The 10,124-nt window shown below is 50.2% G+C and overlaps 1 long non-coding RNA gene across 1 annotated transcript; it reads right to left on the reverse strand.

The window, feature by feature from the left end:
• Positions 1–6,335: 6,335 nt before the first annotated feature.
• On the reverse strand, positions 6,336–9,508 carry LOC134481537 (uncharacterized). Its single transcript, XR_010057111.1, has 2 exons — positions 8,909–9,508; positions 6,336–8,747 (listed from the first exon to the last, which is right to left on the reverse strand). It is a non-coding gene; the product is annotated as an uncharacterized LOC134481537 (long non-coding RNA).
• Between the last annotated feature and the right edge of the window lie 616 nt (positions 9,509–10,124).

The raw sequence follows: 10,124 nt of genomic DNA on the forward strand, positions 1-10,124 counted from the left end.
CAAACTTTGTACTTTTATTCAAGACAGGTAGCCTTGACGATCCTGGAACTCACTGTACACCAGGCTGGCTCAACTCAGCTTTACCTGCCTCTACCTCCTGAGTGCTGAGCTTAAATGCACGAACCGCCACTATTTTGGGACCTTCGTATTTTCTATGAGAAATGAATGGCCACGGAAGTAGCTGCTGGTGCTCTGCTGAGGAGTGGAAGGGTCATGGGTCCAAATCAGTGATGGAAATGACAAGACTTTCCCCTGAAGTAGGGCTAATTGACTCAAGTACAGTGTACTTGGCTGTTGAGTGAGGGACCAAGGAGAACTAGAGAGGGAGTGCAAATCTGTGGGTGTCAGTCAGAGGGTTCTCAACTCACTGGAGAGAGCGTGTATGCCATATTTTCATTGTTCGTTCACCTGTCGATGGACAACTAGGTCGATTCCAATTCTGTGGTGAATAAAGCCGCAACAAACATGGACACGCAAAATCTTCGTGGCTAGCGTATGGAATTCTCTGGGTGTACGCCCTGGCTAGTGTATAGAATTCTTCACCCAGGAGTGAAATAGTTGTATAGTAGCTCTATTTTTCATTTGTTAAGAAATATCTAAACTTATTCTCACAGCGACTGTATTAATTTGCACCCCATCAACCGTGAACAAGGGTCCCTTTCACTCTCTGTCCCTTCCAACACTTGTTATCAGATTTGTTGATAGCCATTCTGACTAGAGTGAGATAAGATCTCCACATGGTTTTAATTTGCATTTCCCTCGAGGCTTGAGTCATTGAACACTTGGGGATAGTTCTTGGGCATTTGTGTTTTTTGAAAACTCTCTGTTGAGTTCATTCGCCCATTTGTTTATTAGCAGTTATATCTCCTTGGCGATGAACTTCTGCAATTCTTGCTGGGCATGACAATGCATGACTTTAATCCCAGTTCCCAAGAAGCAGAGACAAGAGTTCAAGGCCAGCTTGAACTATGTAGCTTCAGGCCAACTAAGGCCACTTTTCTGTAGGCCTTTATTAGATCAAGAGTTTTCTAGTTGACTCAACAGGTTCGTCGCGGAGTCGTCTGTAAATAAGGGTGTGACTTGTTCCCTCCCTTTATCCTTTTGTCTTGTTCTTATCTACTTGCTATATCTAGATTCAACCACTAACCAGGTGTGGTGACAGTGGGGAAGAGGCAGGCAGAACTCTATGAGTTCAAGGCCAGCCTGGTCTAAAAAGAACATTCCAGAACATCTTTCGATACATAGGAAGACTGTCTCAAAAAAACAAAGGGGGGTGGTGGTCAAAAGGAGATGGCTCAGTGGTTAAGAGCACTGGAGCTGCTCTTGCCGAGGACCTGACTTTAGTTCTAGTACCCATGTGATGGTTTATAACTATCTGTGATTTCATTCCAGACACATTTAAATGCAGGCACTTGTATACATGAAATAAAAATAAGTCTTTAGAAAAAAGGAGTCAAGTGCTGTATAAAATAAGAGAAGGGAGAGTAGACATCTTTGTCTATTCCTGGTTCTAAAGGAAATGCTCGGTCTCCACATGATGTTGACTCTAGGCTTGTTGATACAGCCTTTATTGTTTTGAGATATGTCCTATCCCTAAAGGCTCCAGAACTTTGGGGGCTGGAGAGATGGCTCAGTGGTTAAGAGCACTGACTGCTCTTCCAGAGGTCCTGAGTTCAATTCCCAGCAACCACATGGTGGCTCACAACCATCTGTAATGGGATCTGATGCCCTCTTCTGGTGTGCATGAAGACAGAGCACCTGTATATATAATCTTAAAAAAAAGACGTCAGAACATCTATCATGTTGAACTTTGTTAAATGCCTTTTTGGCATCAATTGAGATGATTATGTGGTTTCTGTCCTTAAGTTTACTTATGTGGTGTGTTATGCTTAGTGATTTGCATATGTTAAAGTAACTTTGCCATTCTGAGATGATAAGTCCACTTGGCCATAGTGTATAATACACCCTTAATGTGTTCCTGAAGTCACTTAGCAGGTATTTTGTTAAGGTTTTTTCTATTGCTGCTTATCAAACAAATTGGTCTAAAGTTTTCTTTTTTCTTTTGTTTGTTTTGGGTTTTTGAGACAGGGCATATGCAGCTTTGGCTGTCCTGGAACTTCCTGGTTCAGTCCTCTTGCAAGAGGAGCAAGGCCAGGTGGGGAGGGGAGCATTGAACCAGGGCCCCACATCTGCTAGGCAAGTGCTCCACCACTGAATGACATCTAAGAACCTTAGTTTTTAAAGAAAGACAAAAGTGCCACTAGCCTGCAACCTGCCCACTTAAAAGGAGGCTAGGGCCAGGCTCAATGTAACCTGTCACCCCAGGGCTTAGGAGATGGGAGCAGGAAGATCAGAAGTCAAGGCCAGCCTGAGGCACCTGAGACCCGGTTTCAACCAAACCAAAGACAAAGGAATCCCAGGACTGGTAGTGTTGCACAATGGTGGTGCACCTGACCCTTGGTTCCATTCCCCACAACTCAAAAAGAGGGAGGTTTCTGAAGTAAATCTCCAGCCACTGGTTTCCTTTCCTGGAAGCAGGTCCTGGAGCATTCACAGCTAGCTGCTCTCTTCTGGACATGGCCCCTGACAGGGGGTAGCTGACCTCAGCTTGCTCTCAGCTTTCACCAGATGAGACCACAGCCCTTGCTGGGCAGGGACTGGCCCTTCTGAACCAAGCCTTGTTGCCAGAGGGCACAGTTACCCTTTCAGGAAGGCCGGAGATCTTTCCTGGTTGACAACAAGAAGACATTGCTGTCCTCTGTTCACAGCCTCACCACTGGGCTCGGCCCTGGAGGAGATGCAGAGCTCAAAGATAACTTGGAACTTGAAGACAGCAGGCCCAGCATTCCCCTGAAACAAGTCCTTCTGGAAGTGCTTGCTCCAGCCAACAGAAGCAAGCTTGTTTGAAATGCAAAGTATCAGACACCACCCTTGATCTACCCAGAATTGGGGTGGGGGTGGGGGTACACCTGGCTGCCAACACCACCCAGTGCAATTGGTCTGGTGCTGTCACTGTAGTCACTGAACGCATTTGGGTGGGGGAGGGGAAACAGCCTTGCTCTACTGCTGTGCCTCGCCCTCCTGAGAGCTGTGATTACAGGTGTGTGCGCCACCACTCCCACTCCAAAGCCTGGGTCCCGGAAACCACCTAGTGCCAAGCAAACAGAGATAGCTTGCCACCAGGAACTTTGGGTCTCATGTTTTATTAGGTTCTGGTGTAGTTTGCTTTTTGTTGCTATGATAAACACCATAACCAAAGGCTACTTAGAAAAGGGTTTATTTGGCTTACACGTCCACCTCAGCATGGTCCATGCTCCAGGGAAGGGAGGCAGGAACCGGAAACAGGAACAACAGCTTGTTCAGACTACTTTTTTTTTTTTTTCTTTTTTTCTGGAGCTGGGGACTGAACCCAGGGCCTTGCGCTTGCTAGGCAAGCGCTCTACCACTGAGCTAAATCCCCAACCCCAGACTACTTTCTTATGTAACCCAGGACCACCTGCCCAGGGACGATACATCCACTGTGGGCCAAGCCCTTCCATAGCTATGATTAATCAAGAAAAATGCCCACAAGTCAGTCTGTCAGAAGCAGCAGGTTTCAGTTGAGGTTCCCTCTTTCTAGATGACTCTGGTTGGTCAAATTGCAAAGCATGACCAGTGCAGGTGCTGTGAGACAGCTGCCGCAGAAGAAAAAAAGAAACAGTGTAGCTTAACTCAGTTTGCTCGTGAACGGCCTGAGTGGTGGGGGCCATCTCCTGTCTGTCTGCTTGTCTTAGCTCTGATGGCTTAAAGCTACCAGGGAGTCACTGGAAGTTGGCTTGGTCCCATGTTCTGCTCTAAGGCCCCTCACCCAACCCAGACCTTGGGTCTCCCAGGCTAGTCCTCTAGGGGCTCCCAGGTAGATGGACTTCCAGGTGTGGGTCCCTGCCATCGGGGACCCAAGACTGTGGGTCAAGAGCTCCCAGATCCAAGGGAAAGAAACAGACTCCAGGATCTGAAGAGGACTGTCCACCTCATGTTGTGAGAAGTACATGAGGTACCAGAGTGGGTGCTGCTGTCTTTGGGAGACACGCTCTGTCACTTGTTTCCGTGTGGCCAGCATACATTTTTTTTTTCTCTTTTCCTCCTTCCTGGTCCTTTGTGTGAAGGGAGCACACACCCTGCAGGATGTACTGAGACCGTAGCTGGTGCTCTGCAAACCAACCTGTGGTTCAGAAATCAGGTCTGTGATACTTGAAGCCTGAGAAACCCTTTGATGTTCTGAGAGGGACAGATTCGGGCTCTGCGGGGGGGGGGGGGGGGGGGGGCTGATCAGCAGGGCTGGCTTTGCACTTAGTGAAGAGAGGGACCTTTGCTAGATATATGAGAACAAAGACCCTTGTGTGGGTGGGGACTTTAAGAATTTCAACCTCCTCTTCGCCTCCAGTACTCGGACCTGTCTGTCCACTGTCTTTCAGTTTTCAGGACAGCACCTTCTCTTTGGAGTGAGGGGATTTGTGCTGTTGTCATCCTTGAGCCTCCATGCCCATATGGTGTGTCTTCCAGATGGTCCGACATTTTCTGCAGCAGCTGTCTCCTCTGCAGGAGTTGGCTGCCTAGTCCTCGCCCCTCCCAGATTTGCAGGGTCCTAACCCTCCTCTGAGGGAGCACTTTCTGAACCTGTGCAAATTAGAAGAAAGTTGTAGCTCCCCTAGCCAGCCCACAACCTGTGTCACAACCCACACTGTGTAACCACCAGCAGCCAGCCGTCACACGACTCAAGTCTTAACCTATCCAGAATTGAGTGCAGCTCTGCCCGGCTGCAGAAACACACCCAGGTCTTCCAGGAGTGGAGGGTTCAGACCTTGTGGCTCTGCCTTGGGGAGGGGAAAGCGATCTTATTAGCTTTGGTGTCATCTAGTGGACATATTCAGTCCTGCAAGGACTGCTTTTGGTCCTACCTTTTGCTTTTGGACCTCCTATTTCCTTTTCTAAATTCTTCATTACGTTTCTTTATGTGTGGTAAGGACACTCACCACTGCACGGGTGGAGGTCAAGGACAACTTGCAGGAGATGATTTTCTCTCCCATCGTGTGGGTCCTGGGGATCCCACTTAGACATTCAGATTTGGCAACAAGTGGCTATCTACCACTGAGTCAAGTTGCTGGTCCATTGGCCAGGTCTACCAGTAAGCCCCTCCTCCCTCCCTCTCTTCTTCCTTCACTCCTCCTCCTTTTCTCCCTCCTCCTCCTCCTCTCCCTCCCTTCTTCTTTGAGACAAGGTCTCAGTAGATAGCCCAGGCTAGTCTCAAATTCATGATCCTCCTCCTGAGTGGTCAGATTACAGGATGCTACCAAAAGTCCGTATTGCTCATGACGAGGCAAAGCAAACAACACAAATGCCCATCGAATATTGATGCCCATCCCGTGGGACATTAGACCCGCACTAGAGACCCTTCCACCAATCACACTGAAGGACAATGTAAGCTGGGCATGGTGGCCCACAGCTACAACCTGGTATTCAGGAAGCCAAAGTTGGGATCGCTTTGAGTTCCAGACCACACCATGAGTTCCAGGCCAGAGGGCTATAATGTTGTCTCCCCTTTCTCTCTCCCCAAACATCTTATTTCTTCATTTACTCTTTGTTCTTTGGGGTTTGTTTGTTTTGATGACTGTTTGTTTTTGAGGGAGGTTATCTCTATATAGTCCTGGTTGTCCTAGAACTCACTATGTAGATCAGGCTGGGTTTGAACTCACAGAGATCTGACTGCCTCTGCCTCCCAAGTGCTGGGATTAAGAGCATACTTGGTACCACCCACACTTTCTTCTGCGTTCCCTAAGCATCTCCCTAGCTTTCAACCTGCCCAGGCCCCTGAGACCTGAATCCGGGTGTGTGGTCCTTCCTGATGTTACAGGTGAGGAACACCTGGTCAGCATAAAAGGCCACCTCAGCAAGCCTGAGCAGGAACAGCATCAGGACCAGCTGTTAGCCAGGATGTGACTGCTAACAGCATTTTCCACATGGTGGGGGACACTTGTTGGGCGCTGTGTCTCTAAGGTGAGTGGGGACCCAGGAAATGCAGTTGGCACCCACCATGCTGTCCCAGGCTCTGTAGTGTTGGATGGTTATTTTTGTGTCATTGTGAGAAAATATCTGATGGGAACAACTTACGGAATAAGTGTCTAGCTGGACAGTGGGTAGTGGCACACACACACACACCTTTAATTCCAGCACTCGAGGTAGAGACAGGTGAATCTCTGACTTAGAGGCCAGCCTAGTCTACAAAGCAAGTTCTAGGACAGCCTAGGCTATACAGAGAAACAAAAAATTATTGATTCAAAGATTTCCACCCATAGTTCTTTTTTTTAAAGATTTATTTATTTTTATTATATATAAGTACACTGCAACTGTCTTCAGACACACCAGGGGAGGGCATCAGATCCCATTACAGATGGTTGTGAGCCACCATGTGGTTGCTGGGGATTGAACTCAGGACCTCTGGAAGAGCAGTCAGTGCTTCTAACCACTGAGCCACCTCTCCAGCCCCCACCATTCTTTATTCCATCAGTTCTGGGCCCCTGTGAGACAGAGGCAGAGAGCATCATGGCAATGGGAAGAACAAGGTTGTTTCCCTCTAGCTATAAGGAAAATAGGGACAGGAAGGGACAAGGCTTGGTTTAACTTTCAAAGGTGCCGACTCCAGTAACCTACTTCCCTCAGCTAGGCTCCACCTCCTAAAGATTCCACCATCTCGGGGCTGGGGATTTAGCTCAGTGGTAGAGCGCTTGCCTAGCAAGCACAAGGCCCTGGGTTCGGTCCCCAGCTCCGGAAAAAAAAAAAAAGATTCCACCATCTCCCGAAAAGCACCAACTCCAGCATTCCATCCAGAGGAGACACCTGGAAGGGAAGATCACCTTCCCTGCAGCAAACAGGTCTGGGGAGAATTGGAGAAAGTACACACCCACTAGCCCATTTCCTCACAAAAATGTGCTGGGGACAAGCTCTCATTTTAAAGGGGTAGTGTACTCTGGACTTCATCCTCATCCTCAGAGGGGCTGCCTCCTCTGGGAACTACTACCCGAAATTCATCTAGACAAGTCAGGAGCCTCCCTGAGGCGGGATCCTTTGAGAAGATCTAGAGATCAGAGGAAGGAGCCTCTTGTCCTTAATCCCTCCTGGCTGTGAGGACACACAGGTGTCTTCCCTGGAGAAGCCTCTCCAGACATCAAACCCCACATCTTTTTTTAAAAATTTATTTATTTATTATATAAGTACAATGTAGTTATCTTCAGACACACCAGAAGAGGGCATCAGATCTCATTACAGATGGTTGTGAGCCACCATGTGGTTTCTGGGATTTGAACTCAGGACCTGTGGAAGAGCAGTCAGTGCTCTTAACCACTGAGCCATCTCTCCACCTCCAAACTCCATATCTTGATCTTTGTCTTCCAAATCTCCAGAACAGCGGTTTGGTTTGGAGACAGAGTTACGTAGCCCAGGCTGGCTCTGAGCTCACTCAGTTGCTGAGGATGACCCTCCAGTCCTCTGGTTTCTGCCTGCCCGGTGCTGTGATTATAGATGTGTACCCCTGCTGATTTTCGCCACCCTGAGGATCAAAGGCCTTCCTGCAAGCTAAACAAGTACTCTATCATGGGACTACATTCCCTAGACCCTCAGCCTCCAGAACTCTGAAAACAGACTTCATTACACACCACAAACAGAATCAAGGAAATTCCCTCCTCAGATTCCTCACCGCCTAACCAACCTTCTTTCCAGCCCCACAAGGTGGAGTGCCTGCCTCTCCAAGGACTCCCCCTGCTCTGTGGGGCCTCTGGGTTCTGATAGACTCAAAATGTCCGCTAGAACCTCCCCCTCCTCCCTGGCCAGCCAGAACTAAGAACCATCAGGCAACAGTTACCTTACAGGGTTCTTTACTGAGGCTCCCTCCCCACCCAGCTCCCTTCCTTCGAGGTCCCCAGGAGGATCAGGACTAGTTCCGACAGCCTCTGCAGCCTCACCACCACCCACCACGTAGCCCCTACCCTAGCGGGAAGTTGCCTGGGCCTGGCTCCGTTATGGGTCTCGACACAAGGTTGCATTCGGCCTGGGTAGGGCAGCCCTTCCTGGTTGCCAGAGCTGCAGTGGTATCTGGGCCACCTTTCCAAGCAGGAACCCAAGAACCGAAGCCCAATAAACAAGTCTCTATTGATCTGGAGCCTCTAATAAGCTCGGTAAACAAGGGAGAAATTGAAAGGGGAATTCTCAGCCACCATTCGTGTCCCCTACAGTGACTGTGGTTCTTCCAATTTGACCAGCTGGTCTCGGGCCTCCCACCCCAAGGGAGTGCGGCATCCAGAGGCGGATGGCCAGCACGGGAGTGGGAGGGCCTAACGCTAGCACAATAGCCACCACTTCCGCTGGGTACGCGGTCTCTGCCCGCTTCTCCCAGGGCACGGGTCCCCTCACCCATTTGGTGGTCCAAGCGTGCCCCACTGGCTTCCCAGGAATTAAGTGTCAACGAAAGTATGCTTCCTCTGTGCAAACGAGATCCTCGCGTAGAGTCTGTAGATCTGGGTCACCTCTCCCGCTCTAGTCTGGGGACTGTTGCGCCCCAGGCTCGAAAGACGGCCACCAGAGGGCGTACGAGCGCCGCCACGAGGGCCAGACGCCCTGCGCCCTGGGGCACAGGACCCAGGTCCGGGTGCTGAGGAAGATCAGACGCGGACGGTTCTCTCAGTTCCTCAGCCTGGGGCGGTCAAGTGATGCTGTCACTGTGGAGGGACTATCGTGAGGGCTCTCTCTAGGACCCGAGCCATCGGTGACACCCCCCCCCCCCCAGAACCTAGTTGGGTCATTGTGTAACCTCCATGGCGGGGCGGGGGACGCTGGTCCACCTGGAACTGGGTCTCTGGAACATGACAGCAAGCACTACCTGGATAACTGGTTTGATTCCAAGGCTCCCTTCAGCTGGCAATGGAGTAGAGGTGGCCTGGAGACCCTTGGAGGCGCTAATCCGGCAGGGATTTGGCTGGGAGCCAGGAGCCTCCTGGTCCTAGTGCACTCCTTTCCCCAGACTGAGAATTTGCCCGTCATGCAGGAAAACTACAACCCAGACCCGACCTTTCATTGTCAGTAAAAGTGCTCTGTCCTGCTTTATAAGCAGACCTGCTGGAAACAAACAAATGGAAAATGTCCCAGAGAATAAGGTGCAGGCAAATTACTCAACAGTCAGGCTAGGGGATCTGGATATGAATTCTGTAAAAATTACACTGGTGGTGCTGGAAAGAGATGGCTCTGCAGTTAAGAGCACTGACTGCTCTTCCAGAGGTCTGAAGTTCAATTCCCAGCAAGGACATGGTGGCTCACAACCGTCTGTAATGGAATCCAGTGATGCTCTCTTCCGGTGTGTCTGAAAACGGCGACAGTGTACTTACAAAAAAACCAAACAAACAAATTACATTGGTACCCCACGGTGGCTTCATCCCACGGCCCCTCAACAAGAACCAGGTAATGGGATCCCATTCTCCTCGTCCCTGCCATGGGACTGGTTTTCATCAACATCCCCCCCCACCCCACCCACACCCACACACACCATGATGGGCCACCGCAGGCTCAAAGCGTCTGGGCCAACTGATCATGGACAGAGATCTCTGAAGCTTGTGTCTCTTCTGGGTGACTGGGTTCAGTAACTACCTACCAGGTCGACTGCTCCGTCCCACAAAAGTGGCCCTGATCCACCCCAGCAGAGTCAAGTTTATGTTCTACCTGGCTGGGGCTCCTATAGCTGGACCCCTTCCTGCCTCAGGCTCCCACCTACATCTCCACTCCTAAAGCAGATGTCTATGGCTGCTCTGTGGGCTCAGCAGCAGACCACTCAGGGAGGAGCACGATGTGATGTGGGGTTCAGGCTTCTATCCCATCTGCTCGGGTTGAGGTCTGCTTCCTGTTTCCCACTCCCACAGACACTAGCTCACAGCGTTTGCCAGCCTTCCTCTCCGGAAGACAAAGGACGTGGCACCTCAGCTGCAGGCCTCCAAGGGAACCCCCCCACCCCCCGCCCCAATCTCCTTCCCGCCCTCCCGTGAGCAGAAACCACTGTTGTTCCTTGCTGCCTGCAATCCTTTGAATGTGCTAGGGGAGATGAGTAG

The sequence above is a fragment of the Rattus norvegicus genome, chromosome 13 (genome assembly GCF_036323735.1).
Source record: "Rattus norvegicus strain BN/NHsdMcwi chromosome 13, GRCr8, whole genome shotgun sequence".
In the NCBI taxonomy this organism is placed as follows: Eukaryota; Metazoa; Chordata; class Mammalia; order Rodentia; family Muridae; genus Rattus; species Rattus norvegicus.